This window comes from Salvelinus fontinalis, chromosome 3, assembly GCF_029448725.1.
Source record: "Salvelinus fontinalis isolate EN_2023a chromosome 3, ASM2944872v1, whole genome shotgun sequence".
Classification (NCBI taxonomy): Eukaryota; Metazoa; Chordata; class Actinopteri; order Salmoniformes; family Salmonidae; genus Salvelinus; species Salvelinus fontinalis.
Genome location: NC_074667.1, coordinates 1,305,850 through 1,333,750, shown reverse-complemented (window position 1 = coordinate 1,333,750; position 27,901 = coordinate 1,305,850). Strand labels below are relative to the sequence as shown.

Sequence of the window (27,901 nt, the reverse complement as noted above, 5' to 3'; positions counted from 1 at the left end):
CATTGACTTTTAGGTGTAGACCTACCGACAGCACTGACTTTTAGGTGTAGACCCACCGACAGCATTTACTTTTAGGTGTAGACCCACCGACAGCACTGACTTTTAGGTGTAGACCCACCGACAGCACTGACTTTTAGGTGTAGACCCACCGACAGCACTGACTTTTAGGTGTAGACCTACCGACATCACTGACTTTTAGGTGTAGACCTACCGACATCACTGACTTTTAGGTGTAGACCTCCGACAGCACTGACTTTTAGGTGTAGACCTACCGACAGCACTGACTTTTAGGTGTAGACCTACCGGCAGCATTGACTTTTAGGTGTAGACCTCCGACAGCATTGACATTTAGGTGTAGACCTACCGGCAGCATTGACTTTTAGGTGTAGACCCACCGACAGCACTGACTTTTAGGTGTAGACCCACCGACAGCACTGACTTTTAGGTGTAGATCCACCGACAGCACTGACTTTTAGGTGTAGATCCACCGACAGCACTGACTTTTAGGTGTAGACCCACTGACAGCATTGACTTTTAGGTGTAGACCTACTGACAGCACTGACTGTTAGGTGTAGACCCACCGACAGCACTGACTGTTAGGTGTAGACCTACTGACAGCACTGACTTTTAGGTGTAGACCCACCGACAGCATTGACTTTTAGGTGTAGACCCACCGACAGCATTGACTTTTAGGTGTATACCCACTGACAGCACTGACTGTTAGGTGTAGACCCACTGACAGCACTGACTGTTAGGTGTAGACCCACCGACAGCATTGACTTTTAGGTGTAGACCCACCGACAGCATTGACTTTTAGGTGTAGACCCACTGACAGCATTGACTTTTAGGTGTAGACCTACCGACAGCACTGACTTTTAGGTGTAGACCCACCGACAGCATTTACTTTTAGGTGTAGACCCACCGACAGCACTGACTTTTAGGTGTAGACCCACCGACAGCACTGACTTTTAGGTGTAGACCCACCGACAGCACTGACTTTTAGGTGTAGACCTACCGACATCACTGACTGTTAGGTGTAGACCTACCGACATCACTGACTTTTAGGTGTAGACCTACCGACAGCACTGACTGTTAGGTGTAGACCTACCGACAGCACTGACTGTTAGGTGTTGACCCACCGACAGCATTGACTTTTAGTTGTAGACCTACTGACAGCACTGACTTTTAGGTGTAGACCTACCGACAGCACTGACTGTTAGGTGTAGACCCACCGACAGCATTGACTTTTAGGTGTAGACCTACCGACAGCACTGACTGTTAAGTGTAGACCCACCGACAGCATTGACTTTTAGGTGTAGACCTACTGACAGCACTGACTTTTAGGTGTAGACCCACCGACAGCATAGACCTTTAGGTGTAGACCTACCGACAGCATTGACTTTTAGGTGTAGACCCACCGACAGCACTGACTTTTAGGTGTAGATCCACCGACAGCACTGACTTTTAGGTGTAGACCCACCGACAGCACTGACTTTTAGGTGTAGACCTACCGACAGCACTGACTTTTAGGTGTAGACCTACCGACAGCATTGACTTTTAGGTGTAGATCTACCTACAGCACTGACTTTTAGGTGTAGACCTACCGACAGCACTGACTGTTAGGTGTAGACCCACCGACAGCATTGACTTTTAGGTGTAGACCTACTGACAGCACTGACTTTTAGGTGTAGACCTACCGACAGCATTGACTTTTAGGTGTAGACCTACTGACAGCATTGACTTTTAGGTGTAGACCTACCGACAGCACTGACTTTTACGTGTAGATCCACCGACAGCACTGACTTTTAGGTGTAGACCCACCGACAGCATTGACTTTTAGGTGTAGACCTTCTGACAGCATTGACTTTTAGGTGTAGACCTACCGACAGCACTGACTTTTAGGTGTAGACCTACCGACAGCACTGACTTTTAGGTGTAGATCCACCGACAGCACTGACTTTTAGGTGTAGATCCACCGACAGCACTGACGTTTAGGTGTAGACCCACCGACAGCATTGACTTTTAGGTGTAGATCCACCGACAGCACTGACTTTTAGGTGTAGATCCACCGACAGCACTGACTTTTAGGTGTAGATCCACCGACAGCACTGACTTTTAGGTGTAGACCCACCGACAGCATTGACTTTTAGGTGTAGACCTACCGACAGCACTGACTGTTAGGTGTAGACCCACTGACAGCACTGACTTTTAGGTGTAGACCTACTGACAGCACTGACTGTTAGGTGTAGACCCACTGACAGCACTGACTGTTAGGTGTAGACCTACTGACAGCACTGACTTTTAGGTGTAGACCCACCGACAGCATTGACTTTTAGGTGTAGACCCACCGACAGCATTGACTTTTAGGTGTAGACCCACTGACAGCATTGACTTTTAGGTGTAGACCTACCGACAGCACTGACTTTTAGGTGTAGACCCACCGACAGCATTTACTTTTAGGTGTAGACCCACCGACAGCACTGACTTTTAGGTGTAGACCCACCGACAGCACTGACTTTTAGGTGTAGACCCACCGACAGCACTGACTTTTAGGTGTAGACCTACCGACATCACTGACTTTTAGGTGTAGACCTACCGACATCACTGACTTTTAGGTGTAGACCTCCGACAGCACTGACTTTTAGGTGTAGACCTACCGACAGCACTGACTTTTAGGTGTAGACCTACCGGCAGCATTGACTTTTAGGTGTAGACCTCCGACAGCATTGACATTTAGGTGTAGACCTACCGGCAGCATTGACTTTTAGGTGTAGACCCACCGACAGCACTGACTTTTAGGTGTAGACCCACCGACAGCACTGACTTTTAGGTGTAGATCCACCGACAGCACTGACTTTTAGGTGTAGATCCACCGACAGCACTGACTTTTAGGTGTAGACCCACTGACAGCATTGACTTTTAGGTGTAGACCTACTGACAGCACTGACTGTTAGGTGTAGACCCACCGACAGCACTGACTGTTAGGTGTAGACCTACTGACAGCACTGACTTTTAGGTGTAGACCCACCGACAGCATTGACTTTTAGGTGTAGACCCACCGACAGCATTGACTTTTAGGTGTATACCCACTGACAGCACTGACTGTTAGGTGTAGACCCACTGACAGCACTGACTGTTAGGTGTAGACCCACCGACAGCATTGACTTTTAGGTGTAGACCCACCGACAGCATTGACTTTTAGGTGTAGACCCACTGACAGCATTGACTTTTAGGTGTAGACCTACCGACAGCACTGACTTTTAGGTGTAGACCCACCGACAGCATTTACTTTTAGGTGTAGACCCACCGACAGCACTGACTTTTAGGTGTAGACCCACCGACAGCACTGACTTTTAGGTGTAGACCCACCGACAGCACTGACTTTTAGGTGTAGACCTACCGACATCACTGACTGTTAGGTGTAGACCTACCGACATCACTGACTTTTAGGTGTAGACCTACCGACAGCACTGACTGTTAGGTGTAGACCTACCGACAGCACTGACTGTTAGGTGTAGACCCACCGACAGCATTGACTTTTAGTTGTAGACCTACTGACAGCACTGACTTTTAGGTGTAGACCTACCGACAGCACTGACTGTTAGGTGTAGACCCACCGACAGCATTGACTTTTAGGTGTAGACCTACCGACAGCACTGACTGTTAAGTGTAGACCCACCGACAGCATTGACTTTTAGGTGTAGACCCATCGACAGCATTGACTTTTAGGTGTAGACCCACCGACAGCATTGACTTTTAGGTGTAGACCTACCGACAGCATTGACTTTTAGGTGTAGATCCACCGACAGCATTGACTTTTAGGTGTAGACCCACCGACAGCACTGACTTTTAGGTGTAGACCCATCGACAGCATTGACTTTTAGGTGTAGACCCACCGACAGCATTGACTTTTAGGTGTAGACCTACCGACAGCACTGACTTTTAGGTGTAGACCCACCGACAGTACTGACCTTTAGGTGTAGACCTACCGACAGCATTGACTTTTAGGTGTAGACCTACCGAAAGCACTGACTTTTAGGTGTAGACCCACCGACAGCATTGACTTTTAGGTGTAGACCTACCGAGAGCATTGACTTTTAGGTGTAGACCTACCGACAGCATTGACTTTTAGGTGTAGACCCACCGACAGCACTGACTTTTAGGTGTAGACCCACCGACAGCATTGACTTTTAGGTGTAGACCTACTGACAGCACTGACTTTTAGGTGTAGACCCACCGACAGCATTGACTTTTAGGTGTAGACCCACCGACAGCATTGACTTTTAGGTGTAGACCTACCGACAGCATTGACTTTTAGGTGTAGACCTACCGACAGCACTGACTGTTAGGTGTAGACCTACCGACAGCACTGACTGTTAGGTGTAGACCCACCGACAGCATTGACTTTTAGTTGTAGACCTACTGACAGCACTGACTTTTAGGTGTAGACCTACCGACAGCACTGACTGTTAGGTGTAGACCCACCGACAGCATTGACTTTTAGGTGTAGACCTACCGACAGCACTGACTGTTAAGTGTAGACCCACCGACAGCATTGACTTTTAGGTGTAGACCTACTGACAGCACTGACTTTTAGGTGTAGACCCACCGACAGCATAGACCTTTAGGTGTAGACCTACCGACAGCATTGACTTTTAGGTGTAGACCCACCGACAGCACTGACTTTTAGGTGTAGATCCACCGACAGCACTGACTTTTAGGTGTAGACCCACCGACAGCACTGACTTTTAGGTGTAGACCTACCGACAGCACTGACTTTTAGGTGTAGACCTACCGACAGCATTGACTTTTAGGTGTAGATCTACCTACAGCACTGACTTTTAGGTGTAGACCTACCGACAGCACTGACTGTTAGGTGTAGACCCACCGACAGCATTGACTTTTAGGTGTAGACCTACTGACAGCACTGACTTTTAGGTGTAGACCTACCGACAGCATTGACTTTTAGGTGTAGACCTACTGACAGCATTGACTTTTAGGTGTAGACCTACCGACAGCACTGACTTTTACGTGTAGATCCACCGACAGCACTGACTTTTAGGTGTAGACCCACCGACAGCATTGACTTTTAGGTGTAGACCTTCTGACAGCATTGACTTTTAGGTGTAGACCTACCGACAGCACTGACTTTTAGGTGTAGACCTACCGACAGCACTGACTTTTAGGTGTAGATCCACCGACAGCACTGACTTTTAGGTGTAGATCCACCGACAGCACTGACGTTTAGGTGTAGACCCACCGACAGCATTGACTTTTAGGTGTAGATCCACCGACAGCACTGACTTTTAGGTGTAGATCCACCGACAGCACTGACTTTTAGGTGTAGATCCACCGACAGCACTGACTTTTAGGTGTAGACCCACCGACAGCATTGACTTTTAGGTGTAGACCTACCGACAGCACTGACTGTTAGGTGTAGACCCACTGACAGCACTGACTTTTAGGTGTAGACCTACTGACAGCACTGACTGTTAGGTGTAGACCCACTGACAGCACTGACTGTTAGGTGTAGACCTACTGACAGCACTGACTTTTAGGTGTAGACCCACCGACAGCATTGACTTTTAGGTGTAGACCCACCGACAGCATTGACTTTTAGGTGTAGACCCACTGACAGCATTGACTTTTAGGTGTAGACCTACCGACAGCACTGACTTTTAGGTGTAGACCCACCGACAGCATTTACTTTTAGGTGTAGACCCACCGACAGCACTGACTTTTAGGTGTAGACCCACCGACAGCACTGACTTTTAGGTGTAGACCCACCGACAGCACTGACTTTTAGGTGTAGACCTACCGACATCACTGACTTTTAGGTGTAGACCTACCGACATCACTGACTTTTAGGTGTAGACCTCCGACAGCACTGACTTTTAGGTGTAGACCTACCGACAGCACTGACTTTTAGGTGTAGACCTACCGGCAGCATTGACTTTTAGGTGTAGACCTCCGACAGCATTGACATTTAGGTGTAGACCTACCGGCAGCATTGACTTTTAGGTGTAGACCCACCGACAGCACTGACTTTTAGGTGTAGACCCACCGACAGCACTGACTTTTAGGTGTAGACCTACTGACAGCATTGACTTTTAGGTGTAGACCTACCGAGAGCATTGACTTTTAGGTGTAGACCTACCGACAGCATTGACTTTTAGGTGTAGACCCACCGACAGCATTGACTTTTAGGTGGAGACCTACCGAGAGCATTGACTTTTAGGTGTAGACCTACCGACAGCATTGACTTTTAGGTGTAGACCCACCGACAGCACTGACTTTTAGGTGTAGACCCACCGACAGCATTGACTTTTAGGTGTAGACCTACTGACAGCACTGACTTTTAGGTGTAGACCCACCGACAGCATTGACTTTTAGGTGTAGACCCACCGACAGCATTGACTTTTAGGTGTAGACCTACCGACAGCATTGACTTTTAGGTGTAGACCTACCGACAGCACTGACTGTTAGGTGTAGACCTACCGACAGCACTGACTGTTAGGTGTAGACCCACCGACAGCATTGACTTTTAGTTGTAGACCTACTGACAGCACTGACTTTTAGGTGTAGACCTACCGACAGCACTGACTGTTAGGTGTAGACCCACCGACAGCATTGACTTTTAGGTGTAGACCTACCGACAGCACTGACTGTTAAGTGTAGACCCACCGACAGCATTGACTTTTAGGTGTAGACCTACTGACAGCACTGACTTTTAGGTGTAGACCCACCGACAGTACTGACCTTTAGGTGTAGACCTACCGACAGCATTGACTTTTAGGTGTAGACCTACCGAAAGCACTGACTTTTAGGTGTAGACCCACCGACAGCATTGACTTTTAGGTGTAGACCTACCGAGAGCATTGACTTTTAGGTGTAGACCTACCGACAGCATTGACTTTTAGGTGTAGACCCACCGACAGCACTGACTTTTAGGTGTAGACCCACCGACAGCATTGACTTTTAGGTGTAGACCTACTGACAGCACTGACTTTTAGGTGTAGACCCACCGACAGCATTGACTTTTAGGTGTAGACCCACCGACAGCATTGACTTTTAGGTGTAGACCTACCGACAGCATTGACTTTTAGGTGTAGACCTACCGACAGCACTGACTGTTAGGTGTAGACCTACCGACAGCACTGACTGTTAGGTGTAGACCCACCGACAGCATTGACTTTTAGTTGTAGACCTACTGACAGCACTGACTTTTAGGTGTAGACCTACCGACAGCACTGACTGTTAGGTGTAGACCCACCGACAGCATTGACTTTTAGGTGTAGACCTACCGACAGCACTGACTGTTAAGTGTAGACCCACCGACAGCATTGACTTTTAGGTGTAGACCTACTGACAGCACTGACTTTTAGGTGTAGACCCACCGACAGCATAGACCTTTAGGTGTAGACCTACCGACAGCATTGACTTTTAGGTGTAGACCCACCGACAGCACTGACTTTTAGGTGTAGATCCACCGACAGCACTGACTTTTAGGTGTAGACCCACCGACAGCACTGACTTTTAGGTGTAGACCTACCGACAGCACTGACTTTTAGGTGTAGACCTACCGACAGCATTGACTTTTAGGTGTAGATCTACCTACAGCACTGACTTTTAGGTGTAGACCTACCGACAGCACTGACTGTTAGGTGTAGACCCACCGACAGCATTGACTTTTAGGTGTAGACCTACTGACAGCACTGACTTTTAGGTGTAGACCTACCGACAGCATTGACTTTTAGGTGTAGACCTACTGACAGCATTGACTTTTAGGTGTAGACCTACCGACAGCACTGACTTTTACGTGTAGATCCACCGACAGCACTGACTTTTAGGTGTAGACCCACCGACAGCATTGACTTTTAGGTGTAGACCTTCTGACAGCATTGACTTTTAGGTGTAGACCTACCGACAGCACTGACTTTTAGGTGTAGACCTACCGACAGCACTGACTTTTAGGTGTAGATCCACCGACAGCACTGACTTTTAGGTGTAGATCCACCGACAGCACTGACGTTTAGGTGTAGACCCACCGACAGCATTGACTTTTAGGTGTAGATCCACCGACAGCACTGACTTTTAGGTGTAGATCCACCGACAGCACTGACTTTTAGGTGTAGATCCACCGACAGCACTGACTTTTAGGTGTAGACCCACCGACAGCATTGACTTTTAGGTGTAGACCTACCGACAGCACTGACTGTTAGGTGTAGACCCACTGACAGCACTGACTTTTAGGTGTAGACCTACTGACAGCACTGACTGTTAGGTGTAGACCCACTGACAGCACTGACTGTTAGGTGTAGACCTACTGACAGCACTGACTTTTAGGTGTAGACCCACCGACAGCATTGACTTTTAGGTGTAGACCCACCGACAGCATTGACTTTTAGGTGTAGACCCACTGACAGCATTGACTTTTAGGTGTAGACCTACCGACAGCACTGACTTTTAGGTGTAGACCCACCGACAGCACTGACTTTTAGGTGTAGACCCACCGACAGCACTGACTTTTAGGTGTAGACCCACCGACAGCACTGACTTTTAGGTGTAGACCTACCGACATCACTGACTTTTAGGTGTAGACCTACCGACATCACTGACTTTTAGGTGTAGACCTCCGACAGCACTGACTTTTAGGTGTAGACCTACCGACAGCACTGACTTTTAGGTGTAGACCTACCGGCAGCATTGACTTTTAGGTGTAGACCTCCGACAGCATTGACATTTAGGTGTAGACCTACCGGCAGCATTGACTTTTAGGTGTAGACCCACCGACAGCACTGACTTTTAGGTGTAGACCCACCGACAGCACTGACTTTTAGGTGTAGATCCACCGACAGCACTGACTTTTAGGTGTAGATCCACCGACAGCACTGACTTTTAGGTGTAGACCCACTGACAGCATTGACTTTTAGGTGTAGACCTACTGACAGCACTGACTGTTAGGTGTAGACCCACCGACAGCACTGACTGTTAGGTGTAGACCTACTGACAGCACTGACTTTTAGGTGTAGACCCACCGACAGCATTGACTTTTAGGTGTAGACCCACCGACAGCATTGACTTTTAGGTGTATACCCACTGACAGCACTGACTGTTAGGTGTAGACCCACTGACAGCACTGACTGTTAGGTGTAGACCCACCGACAGCATTGACTTTTAGGTGTAGACCCACCGACAGCATTGACTTTTAGGTGTAGACCCACTGACAGCATTGACTTTTAGGTGTAGACCTACCGACAGCACTGACTTTTAGGTGTAGACCCACCGACAGCATTTACTTTTAGGTGTAGACCCACCGACAGCACTGACTTTTAGGTGTAGACCCACCGACAGCACTGACTTTTAGGTGTAGACCCACCGACAGCACTGACTTTTAGGTGTAGACCTACCGACATCACTGACTTTTAGGTGTAGACCTACCGACATCACTGACTTTTAGGTGTAGACCTACCGACAGCACTGACTGTTAGGTGTAGACCTACCGACAGCACTGACTGTTAGGTGTAGACCCACCGACAGCATTGACTTTTAGTTGTAGACCTACTGACAGCACTGACTTTTAGGTGTAGACCTACCGACAGCACTGACTGTTAGGTGTAGACCCACCGACAGCATTGACTTTTAGGTGTAGACCTACCGACAGCACTGACTGTTAAGTGTAGACCCACCGACAGCATTGACTTTTAGGTGTAGACCTACTGACAGCACTGACTTTTAGGTGTAGACCCACCGACAGCATAGACCTTTAGGTGTAGACCTACCGACAGCATTGACTTTTAGGTGTAGACCCACCGACAGCACTGACTTTTAGGTGTAGATCCACCGACAGCACTGACTTTTAGGTGTAGACCCACCGACAGCACTGACTTTTAGGTGTAGACCTACCGACAGCACTGACTTTTAGGTGTAGACCTACCGACAGCATTGACTTTTAGGTGTAGATCTACCTACAGCACTGACTTTTAGGTGTAGACCTACCGACAGCACTGACTGTTAGGTGTAGACCCACCGACAGCATTGACTTTTAGGTGTAGACCTACTGACAGCACTGACTTTTAGGTGTAGACCTACCGACAGCATTGACTTTTAGGTGTAGACCTACTGACAGCATTGACTTTTAGGTGTAGACCTACCGACAGCACTGACTTTTACGTGTAGATCCACCGACAGCACTGACTTTTAGGTGTAGACCCACCGACAGCATTGACTTTTAGGTGTAGACCTTCTGACAGCATTGACTTTTAGGTGTAGACCTACCGACAGCACTGACTTTTAGGTGTAGACCTACCGACAGCACTGACTTTTAGGTGTAGATCCACCGACAGCACTGACTTTTAGGTGTAGATCCACCGACAGCACTGACGTTTAGGTGTAGACCCACCGACAGCATTGACTTTTAGGTGTAGATCCACCGACAGCACTGACTTTTAGGTGTAGATCCACCGACAGCACTGACTTTTAGGTGTAGATCCACCGACAGCACTGACTTTTAGGTGTAGACCCACCGACAGCATTGACTTTTAGGTGTAGACCTACCGACAGCACTGACTGTTAGGTGTAGACCCACTGACAGCACTGACTTTTAGGTGTAGACCTACTGACAGCACTGACTGTTAGGTGTAGACCCACTGACAGCACTGACTGTTAGGTGTAGACCTACTGACAGCACTGACTTTTAGGTGTAGACCCACCGACAGCATTGACTTTTAGGTGTAGACCCACCGACAGCATTGACTTTTAGGTGTAGACCCACTGACAGCATTGACTTTTAGGTGTAGACCTACCGACAGCACTGACTTTTAGGTGTAGACCCACCGACAGCATTTACTTTTAGGTGTAGACCCACCGACAGCACTGACTTTTAGGTGTAGACCCACCGACAGCACTGACTTTTAGGTGTAGACCCACCGACAGCACTGACTTTTAGGTGTAGACCTACCGACATCACTGACTTTTAGGTGTAGACCTACCGACATCACTGACTTTTAGGTGTAGACCTCCGACAGCACTGACTTTTAGGTGTAGACCTACCGACAGCACTGACTTTTAGGTGTAGACCTACCGGCAGCATTGACTTTTAGGTGTAGACCTCCGACAGCATTGACATTTAGGTGTAGACCTACCGGCAGCATTGACTTTTAGGTGTAGACCCACCGACAGCACTGACTTTTAGGTGTAGACCCACCGACAGCACTGACTTTTAGGTGTAGATCCACCGACAGCACTGACTTTTAGGTGTAGATCCACCGACAGCACTGACTTTTAGGTGTAGACCCACTGACAGCATTGACTTTTAGGTGTAGACCTACTGACAGCACTGACTGTTAGGTGTAGACCCACCGACAGCACTGACTGTTAGGTGTAGACCTACTGACAGCACTGACTTTTAGGTGTAGACCCACCGACAGCATTGACTTTTAGGTGTAGACCCACCGACAGCATTGACTTTTAGGTGTATACCCACTGACAGCACTGACTGTTAGGTGTAGACCCACTGACAGCACTGACTGTTAGGTGTAGACCCACCGACAGCATTGACTTTTAGGTGTAGACCCACCGACAGCATTGACTTTTAGGTGTAGACCCACTGACAGCATTGACTTTTAGGTGTAGACCTACCGACAGCACTGACTTTTAGGTGTAGACCCACCGACAGCATTTACTTTTAGGTGTAGACCCACCGACAGCACTGACTTTTAGGTGTAGACCCACCGACAGCACTGACTTTTAGGTGTAGACCCACCGACAGCACTGACTTTTAGGTGTAGACCTACCGACATCACTGACTGTTAGGTGTAGACCTACCGACATCACTGACTTTTAGGTGTAGACCTCCGACAGCATTGACTTTTAGGTGTAGACCTACCGACAGCACTGACTTTTAGGTGTAGACCTACCGACAGCACTGACTTTTAGGTGTAGACCCACCGACAGCATTGACTTTTAGGTGTAGACCCACCGACAGGATTGACTTTTAGGTCTAGACCCACCGACAGCATTGACTTTTAGGTGTAGACCCACCAACAGCATTGACTTTTAGGTGTAGACCTACAGACATCACTGACTTTTAGGTGTAGACCTACCGACAGCACTGACTTTTAGGTGTAGACTTACCGACAGCATTGACTTTTAGTTGTAGACCTACCGACAGCACTGACTGTTAGGTGTAGACCCACCGACAGCATTGAATTTTAGGTGTAGACCTACTGACAGCACTGACTGTTAGGTGTAGACCCACCGACAGCACTGACTTTTAGGTGTAGACCTACTGACAGCACTGACTGTTAGGTGTAGACCCACCGACAGCATTGCCTTTTAGGTGTAGACCTACTGACAGCACTGACTTTTAGGTGTAGACCCACCGACAGCATTGACTTTTAGGTGTAGACCTACTGACAGTACTGACTGTTAGGTGTAGACCCACTGACAGCACTGACTTTTAGGTGTAGACCTACTGACAGCACTGACTTTTAGGTGTAGACCCACTGACAGCATTGTCTTTTAGGTGTAGACCCACCGACAGCATTGACTTTTAGGTGTAGACCTACCGGCAGCATCGACTTTTAGGTGTAGACTACCGGCAGCATTGACTTTTAGGTGTAGACCCACCGACAGCACTGACTTTTAGGTGTAGACCCACCGACAGCACTGACTTTTAGGTGTAGACCCACCGACAGCACTTACTTTTAGGTGTAGACCTACCGACAGCACTGACTTTTAGGTGTAGACCTACTGACAGCACTGACTTTTAGGTGTAGACCCACCGACAGCATTGACTTTTAGGTGTAGACCTACCGACAGCATTGACTTTTAGGTGTAGACCCACCGACAGCACTGACTTTTAGGTGTAGACCTACTGACAGCACTGACTTTTAGGTGTAGACCCACCGACAGCACTGACTTTTAGGTGTAGACCTACTGACAGCACTGACTTTTAGGTGTAGACCCACCGACAGCACTGACTTTTAGGTGTAGACCCACCGACAGCACTGACTTTTAGGTATAGACCTACTGACAGCACTGACTTTTAGGTGTAGACCCACCGACAGCACTGACTTTTAGGTGTAGATCTACCGACAGCACTGACTTTTAGGTGTAGACCCATCGACAACATTGACTTTTAGGTGTAGATCCACCGACAACATTGACTTTTAGTAAGGGTCAATTCAATCAAATAATTGTTACAAAGACCAAATATGTGTTTTAATAAAGGTTATATACTTTTTAAATGTGTTTTGGGACACGACACCCTAATGTAAAAGCAGTGGGTTTATAAGCATGTCTATTTTTTGCAAGCTCACTCAACACTGTTTTCACTTTCACCCTGTTAGTGTTTATGACATGGCATAAGACATGTGGTCTGTCTCATGAAGACCAATGGTACTAAAGTCCACAGTCTATTGGAAACCTCTGGACCAGAATCTCTACAGCACTGGATCAGGTGTCGGCACAGAAAAACATCAAAAAATGTAACGAGGTCACACAGCAATTGTCTCAATCACTATGGAGACCCCTTCTGCTACAGGCATGCTTTCCTTTTCAGTCTGTCCTTTTCTTCTACACTTAGAACGGTCTTACCTAGAACAGATCAGAGTAGTAGACTATACTTGGGAGAGGTCTAAGCAACAGTCAAATCTACAAGGAAGTAGTAGGCCTATGTACATGGTACAATGTTAGATACTGGAGCTCTGTAGTAATCAAGCTTTTGACAAACTTGACAAACTTGTTGGATACATTTGCTGTTTGTTTTGGTTGTGTTTTGCCCAAAAGGAACTGAATGGTGAATAATGTATTGGGTCATTTGGAGTTACTTCTATTGTAAGTAAGAATGAGAAGATGTTTCTGAACACTTCTATTCATGTTGATGCTAATATGAATATGAATAATCATGAATGAATTGTGAATAATGATGAGTGAGAAAGTTAAAGAAGCACAAATATCAACCTACCGCCCCAAAATGCTAACCTCCCCTGTTATTGGTAATGGTGAGAGGTTAGCATGTTTTATTGTAGCCTCTGTAACCTTCTCACTAAACATTACTCTTTTTTTTCTTCGTGGCATTATCAGGATTCATTTAGAAGTGTCCAGAAACATCTATTGGGTAAAACAAAGCCCACAACACAACCAAAACAAACTGCAAATGCATCCAACAAGTTCCCAGAGGAACAAGCTTGATGTAGTCATTGCGTGCTACGAATATGGGACCAAATACTGAACTTTTGACTACTTTAATAGACATGTCCTTCCGAGACACAGCAATTCAATGTTGTCCTCTCTAGTGGACATCAGTTCTTGGTCTGTATCTCTGAGGCCATACAAGCGACTGTGTTAAGTCCTGCTGTCCCTTTAAGAGGACCTTCTGGGCGTTACAATGATAGCACTTGTGGGGTTGTGACCTTGACAGTTAGATCTTCCTGGTTCTTAAAAAAGTGTATGCCATCGAAATGAGCACATTTTATGGACATTTGAAAAGTAGTGTGTGTAACTATTAACTGTAATTTTTGTGAGTTTGATATTAAAATAGTTTCTTGTACGTGAATATCTCAGGAATATTTAAGTGAGTTGTCAGGACTGTGTAATAATGTTTTCACATTAAATAAGAGCTAAATAAGAGCTTATCAAGAAATGTCCTCTGTAGTGGACACCCGGATGCCACAACTATGTTTTTCACCTACACATTTTTTCACCCTCCTTTTTTTCACATTTATGTCCTATTTTTGGGGGGGTAACTCTAATGAACTTATCCTCTGCAGCAGATGCAACTCTGGGACATCCTTTCCTGTGGCAGTCCTCGTGAGAGCCAGTTTCATCATGGCGCTTGATGGTTTTGCAACTGCACTTTTCTGAGAAAACTGAAAACTGAGACTTTTCTGGTGACAGGAGATACAATGGGGAATGGGGAAGAACGCTAAACTCCAGGGGGAAGCACAGAGAGAGAATGAGGGGAAATGTATTATTCTAGACATATTGTCTTACTACAGATTATTTTATGTTTTATTTAACTAGGCAAGTCAGTTAAGAACAAATTCTTATTTACAAGGACGGCCTAGGAACAGTGGGTTAACTGCCTTGTTCAGGGGCAGAACGACAGATTTTAACCTTGTCAGCTCGGGATTCGATCTAGCAACCTTTCGGTTACTGGCCCAACGTCCTAACCACTGAGCTACCTGTCGCACCAGATTTATTGTCGACTTTATTGTTGTTGTTTTTATGTATTTTACCCTCTTTTTTTCTCCCCAATTTTATGATATCTAATTGCAATACAGTTACGATCTTGTCTCATCTCTGCAACTCCCCAACGGGCTCTGGAGAGGCGAAAGTCGAGTCATGAGTCAAAACATGACCCGCCAAGCCAGCAGCATCAATGTGTCGGAGGAAACACCTTTCAACTGAAGACTGAAGTCAGCCTGCAAGCGCCCGGCCCGCAACAAGGAGTCGTTAGAGCGCGATGGGCCAAGTAAAGCCCCCCCGACGACGCTGGGCCAATTGTGCGCCACCCTATGGGACTCCCGGTCATAGCCGGTTGTGACACAGTTTGGGAACGAACCCGGGTCTGTAGTGACGCCTCAAGCACTGGGATGCAGTGCCTTAGACCGCTGCGCCACTCGGGAGGCCCTATTCTAGACTTCTTGCAGACTTATTGTCTTATTCTAGACTTCTTGTCTTTTTATAGACTTCTTCTCTTACTGCAGACGTATTGTTTTATTCTAGACTTCTTCACTTACTGCAGACATATTGTTTTATTCTAGACTTCTTGTCTTACTGCAGACATATTGTCTTACTGCAGACTTAGTCTTATTCTAGACTTCTTTTCTTTTTACAGACTTGTTGTCTTATTCTAGACTTCTTGTCTTACTGCAGACGTATTGTCTTATTCTAGACTTCTTGTTTTACTGCAGACGATTGTCTTATTCTAGACTTTTTGTCTTATTCTAGACTTCTTGTCTTATTCTAGACTTCTTGTCATATTCTAGACTTCTTCTCTTAATGCAGACGTATTGCCTTATTCTAGACTTCTTGTCTTACTGCAGACGTATTGTCTTATTCTAGACTTCTTGTCTTACTGCAGACGTATTGTCTTATTCTAGACTTTTTGTCTTATTCTAGACTTCTTGTCATATTCTAGACTTATTGTCTTATTCTAGATGTATTATCTTATTCTAGACTTCTTGTCTTATGACAGATGTATTGACTTATTCAAGACTGACATATTTGTCTCTTAGTCACTTATTTTCACTTTATGGCAATTAAGATGAGAATCATGATGTTATACAATGTAACTACACCCCATGTGAAAATAGTATCAAAATGAAGTAATCTGCAATGGGTTGATTCTTCATTCACACATGATTGAAAAGGCAGTATTAACAGAGTATTGTTTCTACCTGTCACGCCCTGACCGTAGAGATCCTTTTTATGTCTCTATTTTGGTTTGGACAGGGCATGAGTTGGGGTGGGCATTCTATGTTTTTGTTCTATGTTGTCTATTTCTATGTGTTTGGCCGTGTGTGGTTCTCAATCAGAGGCAGCTGTCTATCGTTGTCTCTGATTGAGAACCATACTTAGGTAGCCTGTTCCCACCTGTGTTTTGTGGGTAGTTGTTTTCTGTTTTTGTGTTGCTGCACCTTACAGGACTGTTTTGTGTCATTCACTTTCTTTGTTGTTTTTTCAGTGCATTTATTAAATTAACATAAACACTTCCCACGCTGCGTTTTGGTCCACTCCTTCTTGCCAGGACGATCGTTACACTACCATCATATCTTAATTGATTTAAACCTAGCTAAGTCTTGCAGATCTGTTGTCCCTTACACATACAACACTACAATGACAATACAACTAAATGCATTGGCCTTTATCAGAACACAACATGATGCCATTGGGTGTGTTCTAGACACCCTAATCCTGTGCAGATTATAGGATTGTTATATCATATAGACTTGGTTAGCACTGACCACTGCTAATGTAACAGTTTAACTTTAGTCCGTCCCCTCGCCCCAGGCGCGAACCAGGGACCATCTGCACACATCAACAGTCACCCACGAAGCATCGTTACTCATCGCTCCACAAAGGCTGCGGCCCGTGCAGAGCAAGGGGAACCACGATGTCAAAGTCTCAGAGCGAGTGACGTCACCGATTGAAAGGCTATTAGCGCGCACCACCGCTAACTAGATAGCCATTTCACATCCGTTACACTAACTCTGAGAAGCTTTATGAATACAGGACCTGATCATCTGTGCAGAATTTTGGTATCTGGAACACACTCATTGTGAAGTGCTCGCTCAAGTTCTCTTCTCCTCGCCGCTAATCTTCTCATCTTCCCTTCCTTGCCAAGCATGCAGACACTGGCTGGCGTCCATTTTGATTCCCCTCCAGTTATTACAGGTTCTTAGTGTCCCACCCCAACACCTGTCTCTTTGGGGACTGAACAGTATTGGTGTGTGGCTTGACTCCTTGATGGACCATTCCCTAAATATAGATGTCCTCTCCTCACATCCAACCCCTCTCTCTCTCAATTTCTCCTCCTTCCTTTCTTTCTCTCTATCCAGGCGTTAGGTGTAGGAGGGTAGTGAGAGGGACAGAGCACCAATAGCTTACCTTCTCCCATTATTGTCCTGTTGATCTCTTATCTGGGGAGAGGAAATTAAAAATAGGGGACAGACAAACTCTTCATGAAGTGACTATTTTGGTCAGGGTTAATGGGAGGGGTGGGAGACAGGTGTGAGGCTGGTTCTATGGAATAGGCCTAAGGAGAAGAATTAGGAACAGGTACAGTATATTTAGTTATACATATGATCTACAATAGAACAGCCACAACGCAGGTTGGAGGAATGATATGATAGAGTGTGTGTGTGTGTTATGAATGTATGTGATTGCTCATGTTAAAATCAGACAAATACATAACAGAGCTAATGTAAAGGGGGTGGGGTTAGGGGGTCCTAACTGAGACGTGACTATCAGCTCAAGATGTTCTTGATTTTGGAAAGGAAGCCCTCTTCTTCATCTTTCTTGTTCTCCTGGCCCTCCTCTGTGCAGTCTTAACTACTCCTGCCTCCTCCTGAACAAAAACAGGTACTCCAGTCCTGCATCATGTTTGTGTGCACCTGTGGGCAACATTCATAACATCCCCCCTTTCTAAGATAAACACCTCTCTCTCTCTCTAATAGACTAGCAGCAATTTACTAGAAACCACAGCCACAGCAGGAGAAAGTAGTAGGAAGGACAGGGCCGAGGCAGGGATAGGAATGGCTTTAGTAGGAAAGTAACTGGAGTGATGTGAAATACTGCAGTTACCAGTTGAGCCACTTGATGGTGCTGTGGTTACACTAGTTATCCTACTTGAGTAGAGCAACAGTTTGTTACGAGTGTTGTTGGGTTAGCGCATGCCTGCCTGTACCAACAAGCTGCCGTTTCAAAGCAACAACTTGAGGAATTCCACTCCAACTCCAAGTTCATTCCACACTCCCGGGTTTATGACAGAAACAAAGTTACGGATCCAGGTTGACTAGGGTCAGACCAGGCTGTAATTGAGAGGCTGTATGGGAGAATGGGAACTGTTCATTGACGTCCACATACATAGTGAAGAAAGAAAACACATTCTCTCCCAGTGTGAATTATCTATAATCGGATCTTCACCATAAACATCTACCCATATTACCAATCAAATACCCAGCAACCCCCCTGATAGGAACCACAGCCCTCCTGTCCTAACACTGACTGTAAAACCTACCTGACAATAATGACTGACGAGCTGGAAAACAGAGTTAACAGGTGCCACATTTTCATTTGTGACAAAATCAAAATGAAAGAAAAGTTAGTGCAAATCCTGCAGGCTACTATGGGTGTGAAAAACATATTTATTTTATCACTTATCGTTAATGCCTACTACGGTGTGCTTTGGTAAGCTTATCAATTCACAACCACAAGCCCCACTCCTATCGATAAAACATACAAGTGTTTCTGTCCGTGAAGTTTACATTGCATTCTGTCATTACTAAACGTCTAATGTGATATATTTTAATATTTAAAAAAAATTACACAACACCAAACAGGAGCAAACGTACCTCAAAGTCTGTTCAAGAACGTACAATAATGTTTTTGGGAAACGTGTCATTTAGTAAAAACTGTTCAGCAATTTAGCAAACGTTCAAGCAAACTGAACGCACCTCAGTCGTCTACGTCAAATGAAGGGGATCTGAATCGGATTTCATTGTTGCACAACTCGTGGCGCAGTCATAGAGCTCGCCATCTTCTAGTCCTAAAAAACGGAAATGAATGGAGTTTGCCTGACCCGGAGCCGGTTAGTTCTGAGTTAACCCGAGGTGAACTCAGTTGACCAAAGTTACCTCGCTAACTCCTCAAACCTGCTTCGTAAGAATACCCCTCACATTCTACTTCTCAACTAATCATCAAGCCCTTGACCAGTTTGTCTATTAATGTAGTAAATTGTTACATTGTCCAGCGGTTATAATGTTATCAAGTGACTAACAACTTGTTGATGCATAATGAAATAACTTCAATGGATCATGTAAAAACTTCCCAAAGTCACTGTCCCTATTATTTATTTAATTTCAGGTGGCATGTACACGTTGCTGAATGCACATTAACCACAACCCTGCCAGTAACCTGACATAAATATAAACTAGATAACATAATAGTTGATTAGATTAAGTGTAAATCACTCACTGTTGTGCAGGGTGCGCCTGGTGATCTAATTACAGTAATTCACAACTAAATGTTTGCCAACTAGATATCGTAGAACTATTAAGTTAACTGTCTAAAATGTGCTAAATGATCTGCAGTTGGATTTCTAATTTAGTAGCTAGTTAGCTATCTCGTTAAGTGGTCAGCTTCGTCCAATATCAAGCATTCACGGCTTGGTAACAGCAGAGAATCCCCTCCTGCCATCAAGAGCCTGGCTGGCTAATATTTTTTTTGTGTGCAGCAAACTGGGAGTACTATTTTGGAGTTACTTGTATAGTTTAGGTCAGAAACTGAACAAAATGTTCGCAATGTGCTCGTTATTATTTATGCTGAACAAAAATATAAACGCAACATGTAAAGTGGTGGTCCCATGTTTCATGAGCTGAAATAAAAGATCCCAGAAATGTTCCATATGCACAAAAAGCTTATTTCTCTCAAATGTTTTATTTTCATCCGTTAGTGAGCATTTCTCCTTTGCCAACTGACGGGTGTGGCATATCAAGAGACTTTCACAGGAGTGAAAATTAATTCCTGTCCCGTCTTGTCCTATAATTGTTTTGCTATGCTGTCCTGATTTCTGGAATAAGAAGATACAGGCTCTTATTTCATAGAGAGCTCCGTAAGCCACGACCCAGAGGCTTGCACTTACTTGTGTGTGGTCTAATGTGCTGAGCCAGCTAAGATGTTAGGTAAAGGTTCGACGCCAATCCTTTAAGGTCCCATCTATACATCTAATCTGCTCACTGTTTTACATGTTACATCTTATACTCATCATTACCCCCCCCCCCCCCCCCCCCCCTTATTATTTCCATAGCAGACATGTAGCTGCCCATCTTCAAAAAGTTGCCAGATGGGAGTCGTGTACTGAAAGACACCAGCTTCTACAGATGCACCATTGAGAGCATCCTGTCTGGCTGCATCACCGCCTGTAAAGGCAGCTGCACTGTCCCCCGGAAGATCAACAAGGACCACAGCCAAGGCCTGTTCACTCCGCTTCCATCGGCAGACTAACTGAGCATCCACCACCAGGCCATAAGACTGTAGCTGTCCACCTGCACAACCTGCTGTTCACCTGCATTTTAAGAGACTATTTCCACTGACTCTCTGTAACAGTATTGCTTCTGTCCCTCTCCTTACCCCAACCCGGGCTCGAGTCAGGGACCCTCTGAACACGTCAACAACTTGTCACCCCACAAAGCATCGCTATTGCTCCACTTAAGCCGCGACCCTTGCACCCGTGTAAGCACGTTCACTCACTCCCATGACTGCTACTATAATGTTTTACTATATATTTGTACTGCTCACTCTACCTACTTGTTGACATACCACATTTCATAGTACATATCGTTACTGCTAGTTTTACTCCTACTTTTATACCTTTTAATATTTGTTTACCACTTGCCTTGTTAGGTGTTTGCTGTTACTTTTGTTGATCTTTTGATATTTCACTGTTGAGGTAGCCCGTTAATGGACTAAATGAGCCTAAAGTTATTCCTTAGTGCAAGGACCTTAAATGCTCTTTTTAAAGTGCGAATTGGCTCTGGAAGCCAAAACAGCCAAATACTCTAAACGGGAATCAATTCTCAATTGCGGTACGGTTCTAGAAACATAAATCCCTCTACTTTCATATCACATCAAAACATTTTCAAATGCAAAATACACACTTACTGTACACTGTTTTAACACAGTTGCAGTCAACCGTATTTTTTTTGTGACAATGTGTGGCGTCCGTCTTCTGTTTATACATGGGTGTTAGGAGATGCAGATAGCTTTTTAGCACAGGTAGTCGACTCTGTCTTCCATCTGTTTTCTGTAAACACGCGATGTAACATGGAGATATGGCCATGTGGGCACACTAACCCTTTAAAGGAGTTTATCATTTTAACCTTTTGTTTTTTAAACATTATATTGATATGAAAGATAAGGTCCTTGTGATTCCAAAACCGCACCACAAGCGATGCGTGTTATTGTTCAGACCGGGCGCCGGGGCTCCTAACAAAACTCCCCCCTACAGAAGACGCCTTCGTCCAACGACTCTTATGTGTAATGGAACTGAGAGTCATGATCAACGGCTATCTCAGGACAAGCAAAGAGTTGGAATACAAACTAAATATACAGTGAGCTCAAAGTATTGGGATAGTGAAATGTTTTGTTGTGTGCAGACTGTCAGCTTTAATTTGAGGGTATTTCCATCCATATCAGGTGAACCGTTTAGAAATTACAGCACTTTTTGTACTTAGTCCCATTTTAGGGGACCAAAAGTATTGGGACAAATTCACTTGTGTATTAAAGTAATCAAAAGTTTAGGATTTGGTCCCATATTCCTAGCACACAATGATTACATCAAACTTGTGACTCTACAAACTTGTTGGATGCATTTGCTGTTTGTCTTGGTTGTGTTTCAGATTATTTTGTGCTGAATAGAAATGAATGGTAAATAATGTATTGTGTCATTTTGGAGTCACTTATTGTAAATAAGAATAGAATATGTTTCTAAACACTTCTACATTAATGTTGCCAAAACAGACCATGGGACGCCTTTTCACATGATCACGTGATGTGATTATATTAGAAACACTGCTATTAACCTAATTTAGGTACAAACTGAATTGGTCCACCCACACAGACAGCGTGTTGAAGAAGGCGCAGCAGCGCCTCTTCAACCTCAGGAGGCTGAAGAAATTCGGCTTGTCACCAAAAGCACTCACAAACTTCTACAGATGCACAATCGAGAGCATCCTGTCGGGCTGTATCACCGCCTGGTACGGCAACTGCTCCGCCCACAACCGTAAGGCTCTCCAGAGGGTAGTGAGGTCTGCACAACGCATCACCGGGGGCAAACTACCTGCCCTCCAGGACACCTACACCACCCGATGTCACAGGAAGGCCATAAAGATCATCAAGGACAACAACCACCCGAGCCACTGCCTGTTCACCCCGCTATCATCCAGAAGGCGAGGTCAGTACAGGTGCATCAAAGCAGGGACCGAGAGACTGAAAAACAGCTTCTATCTCAAGGCCATCAGACTGTTAAACAGCCACCACTAACATTTAGCGGCCGCTGCCAACAAACTGACTCAGCTCCAGCCACCTTAAAAATGGGAATTGATGGAAATTATGTAAAAATGTATCACTAGCCACTTTAAACAATGCCACTTAATATAATGTTTACATACCCTACACTACTCATCTCATATGTATATGTATATACTGTACTCTATATCATCTACTGCATCTTGCCATCTTTATGTAATACATGTATCACTAGCCACTTAAAACTATGCCACTATGTTTATATACCCTACATTACTCATCTCATATGTATATACTGTACTCTATACCATCTACTGCATCTTGCCTATGCCGTTCTGTACCATCACTCATTCATATATCTTTATGTACATATTCTTTATCCCTTTACACTTGTGTGTATAAGGTAGTGGTTGTGGAATTGTTAGGTTAGATTATTCGTTGGTTATTACTGCATCGTCGGAACTAGAAGCACAAGCATTTCGCTACACTCGCATTAACATCTGCTAACCATGTGTATGTGACAAATAAAATTTGATTTGAATTTACTCTTATAGTATTTTTAAGAAGCCATAACAGCCAGGGAAACTAATTGTTCTTTACTTTATGATAGAACATTCAGATTTGTCTGGCTGACTGTTGGACTCTTTACCTATATTATTAGAGTTTTCTTGTGATCACAACAACATTCATTATTTTTGCTCAAATAGAGATATAATTAAATTGTGTTTCCTTTGAAAAATGGGCCTGGCTAATAATAGAGGCGATGTTTACCGCGATTTTCTGGAATATTCTGTGACCAGAAACAGTTGTGCTGCGGAGCTAGAAAAGGGGTGGAGCTAGCAAAAGTATGCAAATGTTTTTATTTGGTGGCGCTTCACGTTGCACCAGATAACTATTTTATTGGTCTGACTGAGAGCCGACAATGAAGACCGATGAAGGTGACAATATTTTGCTTCTTTCTTTTAGTCCCAGATGAAAGTTATCGTCCCAGTCAGCATTGATCTTACTGAACTTGGCTGATTTACTTCCCAAAGCCTTTGTAGTTAATTGAGCAGGCTACAGGACGAGGTAACATGTTATCTTACTGAACTGGGCTGATTTACTTCCCAAAGCCTTTGTAGTTAATTGAGCAGGCTACAGGACGAGGTAACATGTTATCTTACTGAACTGGGCTGGTTTACTCCCCAAAGCCTTCGTTGTTAATTGAGCAGGCTACAGGACGAGGTAACATGTTATTATGTTTTTGCAATGTTAATGGCAATGGATTAGTGATCTACTAGTGGCACGCGTGAGAAAATGTTTACTATCCATTTTTAATGTGAAAATTACATTGGGTTTCCTTATATTTCACTGTAAGTAAACAATTATTTTTTCACGATCTTGTAGAAGGCATACTATGGGCCAAAAGTTCTAGCGCGTTAATGTGTTGTGTAAAAAGCTTTGGAAATAGGTGGGTCAAATGCCATCTAAATAGGCTACCTACAACTTGTTGTAACTTGTAGGATGTACTGCGCTGTCTCCTCTCACTCACAAGACTCAGCTGCAGCGCTTAACACACACAACCCCACCACAGAAACAGACTGCCTGGTGGTCAGCAGCAGCATGTCACAGTGAAATAAACTCAGCAAAAAAAGTCCTCTCACTGTCAACTGCGTTGATTTTCAGCAAACTTAACATGTGTAAATATTTGTATGAACATAACAAGATTCAACAACTGAGACAAACTGAACAATTTCCACAGACATGTGACTAACAGAAATTGAATAATGTGTCCCTGAACAATGGGGTAGGGGGTGGGTCAAAATCAAAAGTCAGTACCTGGTGTGGCCACCAGCTGCATTAAGTACTGCAGTGCATCTCCTCCTCGTGGACTGCACCAGATTTGCAAGTTCTTGCAATGAGATGTTACCCCAGTCTTCCACCAAGGCACCTGCAAGTTCCCGGACATTTCTGGGGGGGAATGGCCCTAGCCCCTCACCCTCCGATCCAACAGGTCCCAGACGTGCTCACGCACAGAACGAGCAGTATGGTTGGTGGCATTGTCATGCTGGAGGGTCATGTCAGGATGAGCCTGCAGGAAGGGTACCACATGAGAGAGGAGGATGTCTTCACTGTAATGCACAGCATTGTGATTGCCTGCGATGACAACAAGCTCAGTCCGATGGTGCTGACGGACCCTCGATCCCGCTCCAGAGTACAGGCCTCGGTGTAACGCTCATTCCTTCGACGATAAACGTGAATCCGACCATCACCACGGGTGAGACAAAACCGCAACTCGTCAGTGAAGAGCACTTTTTGCCAGTCCTGTCTGGTCCAGTGACGGTGGGTTTGTGCCCATAGACGACGTTGTTGCCGGTGTCTCTGAGGACCTGCCTTTAAACAGGCCTACAAGCCCTCAGTCCAGCCTCTCTCAGCCTATTGCGGACAGTCTGAGCACTGATGGAGGGATTGTGCGTTCCTGGTGAACTCGGGCAGTTGTTGTTGCCATCCTGTACCTGTCCCGCAGGTGTGATGTTCGGATGTACCGATCCTGTGCAGGTGTTGTTACATGTGGTCAGCCACTGCGAGGACGATCAGCTGTCCGTCCTGTCTCCCTGTCTTAGGCGTCTCACAGTACGGACATTGCAATTTATTGCCCTGGCCACATCTGCAGTCCTCATGCCTCCTTGCAGCATGCCTAAGACACGTTCACGCAGTTGAGCAGGGACCCTGGGCGTCTTTCTTTTGGTGTTTTTCAGAGTCAGTAGAAAGGCCTCTTTAGTGTCCTAAGTTTTCATAACTGTGACCCTAATTGCGTCTGTAAGCTGTTAGTGGCTTAAAGACCATTCCACAGGTGCATGTTCATTAATTGTTTGTGGTTCATTGAACAAGCATGGGAAACAGTGTTTTTAAACCCTTTACAATGAAGATCTGTGAAGTTCTTGGATCTTTACAAATTATCTTTGAAAGACAGGGTCCTGAAAAAGGGGCGTTTCTTTTTTTGCTGAGTTTATATATTTGTAGGAAATTGTCATGGCGACCGCGGTGCAATTTAGAAGTAGCCCAAAAACGGCAACCCCGCGACAAATACATTTTCAACAGCGACATTGTTTTCAAAGTAGCCCACTTTTTCTAGAAAACTTCGGACACGGCAATCCTGCCCAGAGAGAGAGTCGAAGCGAGGCTCAACTCGGCCCAAAATATTTTTGATCCAGCATGTGGCGTTTAGTATTTCGCTCACCAAGTGAGGTTTTTGTGTGAAGGTCAATACGTGTCGAATTTGGTCAACAAAAAATGTAATGGCTTATTTGCTACGTGAGGTTTATTTGATCTAATAGAAGTTTCGTAATACTTAGATTGTTACAAGTGTTCTGCTATAAGTAGGACACGTGACATCCCGGCAACTTTGAGAAAAAACACTATCCGAATAGTCTCGAAGGCTATGCATATTCATGTTAGGAGGCAAGTAGCATAGTATCACTCTCCATTGAATACAGGCGGTTGACGTAAAAAAAATCCCTCGAATATTCAAACAATAAGATGTATCCACCAATCCAAAGAAAGTTTGCATTATCACCTTCTCATTTAACTTCTCAAAGTAGCTTATTGCCAGTGGTGGAAAAAGTACCCAATTGTCATACTTAAGTAAAAGTAAAGATACCTAAATAGACAATTATTCAAGTGAAAGTCTCACAGAAAAATAATACTTGAGTAAAAGTCTAAAAGTATCTGGTTTTAAAGATACTTAAGTATCAAAAGTAAATGTAATTTGGCCTCCCGGGTGGCGCAGTGGTCTAGGGCACTGCATCGCAGTGCTAACTGCGCCACCAGAGTCTCTGGGTTCGCGCCCAGGCTCTGTTGCAGCCGGCCGCGACCGGGAGGTCCGTGGGGCGACGCACAATTGGCATAGCGTCGTCCGGGTTAGGGAGGGTTTGGCCGGTAGGGATATCCTTGTCTCATTGCGCTCCAGCGACTCCTGTGGCGGGCTGGGCGCAGTGCCGCTAACCAAGGGAGCCAGGTACACGGTGTTTCCTCCGACACATTGGTGCGGCTGGCTTCCGGGTTGGAGGCGCGCTGTGTTAAGAAGCAGTGCGGCTTGGTTGGGTTGTGCTTCGGAGGACGCATGGCTTTCGACCTTCATCTCTCCCGAGCCCGTACGGGAGTTGTAGCGATGAGACAAGATAGTAATTACTAGCGATTGGATACCGCGAAAATTGTGGAAAAAATGGGATAAAAATTTTAAAAAATAAAAAAATAAAATAAAAGTAAATGTAATTTAAAAAATAAACTTAAGTATCAAAAGTGTAAATAATTTCAAATTCCTTACATTAAGCAAACCAGACGGTACCATTTTCTTGTTTTTTTTAATTTACGGATAGCCAGGATCACACTTCAACATTCTAACATCATTTACAAACGAAGCATCTGTGTTCGCCAGATCAGAGGCAGTAGGGATGACCAGGCATGTTGTCTTGTACAAGTGAGTGAATTGGACCATTTTCCTGTCCTGCTAAGCATTCAAAATGTAACGAGTCCTTTTGGGTGTCAGGGAAATGTATGGAGTAAAAAGTACATTATTTGCTTTAGGAATGTAGTGAAGTAAAAGTTGCGAAAAATATAAATAGTAAAGTACAGATACCCCCCAAAACTACTTAAGTAGTACTTTAAAGTATTTTTACTTAAGTACTTTACACCACTGCTTATTGCCATACAGGGCCTCGCTGTTGTCACTTTCCTGTCATGCTGACCAGACCGCGCGTGCATGTTGATTTGGTCCACTCACACCAGACACAATCAGGACACGCAGGTTGAAATATCAAAACGAACTCTGAACCAACTACATTCATTTGGGGATACGTCAAAAAGCATTAAACATTTATGGCAATTTAGCTAGCTAGCTTACTGTCGCTAGCTAATTTGTCCTGGGACAAATTTGACCTGAAATGCACAAGGTCCTCTATGACAATTAATCCACAGGTAAAAGGGTAAACCGAGTTCGTTTCTAGTTATCTCTCCTACTTCAGGCTTCTTCTTCTTTGGAATTTATATGGCAGTTGGCAACCAACTTTAAGGTGCATTACGACTACCAACTGGACTGAAGTGTGGACCATCTTTCAATCACCCACGTGAGTATATGCTCCTGAAAAGCCAATGAGGAGGCGGGACT

The 27,901-nt window shown here is 44.9% G+C and overlaps 2 long non-coding RNA genes across 2 annotated transcripts in view; one reads left to right on the top strand and one right to left on the bottom strand.

Moving 5' to 3' along the window:
• LOC129835675 (uncharacterized) overlaps window positions 1-19,321 on the bottom strand; it is an 89,332-nt gene extending 70,011 nt beyond the window's left edge. The window contains exon 1 of the long non-coding RNA XR_008756484.1: window positions 19,185-19,321. This is a non-coding gene — a long non-coding RNA (uncharacterized LOC129835675). The remainder of the gene's footprint in view (window positions 1-19,184) is intronic.
• On the top strand, window positions 19,257-22,165 carry LOC129835679 (uncharacterized). The gene is made up of 2 exons (XR_008756485.1): window positions 19,257-19,389; window positions 20,537-22,165. It is a non-coding gene; the product is annotated as an uncharacterized LOC129835679 (long non-coding RNA).
• The last annotated feature ends 5,736 nt before the right edge of the window (window positions 22,166-27,901 follow it).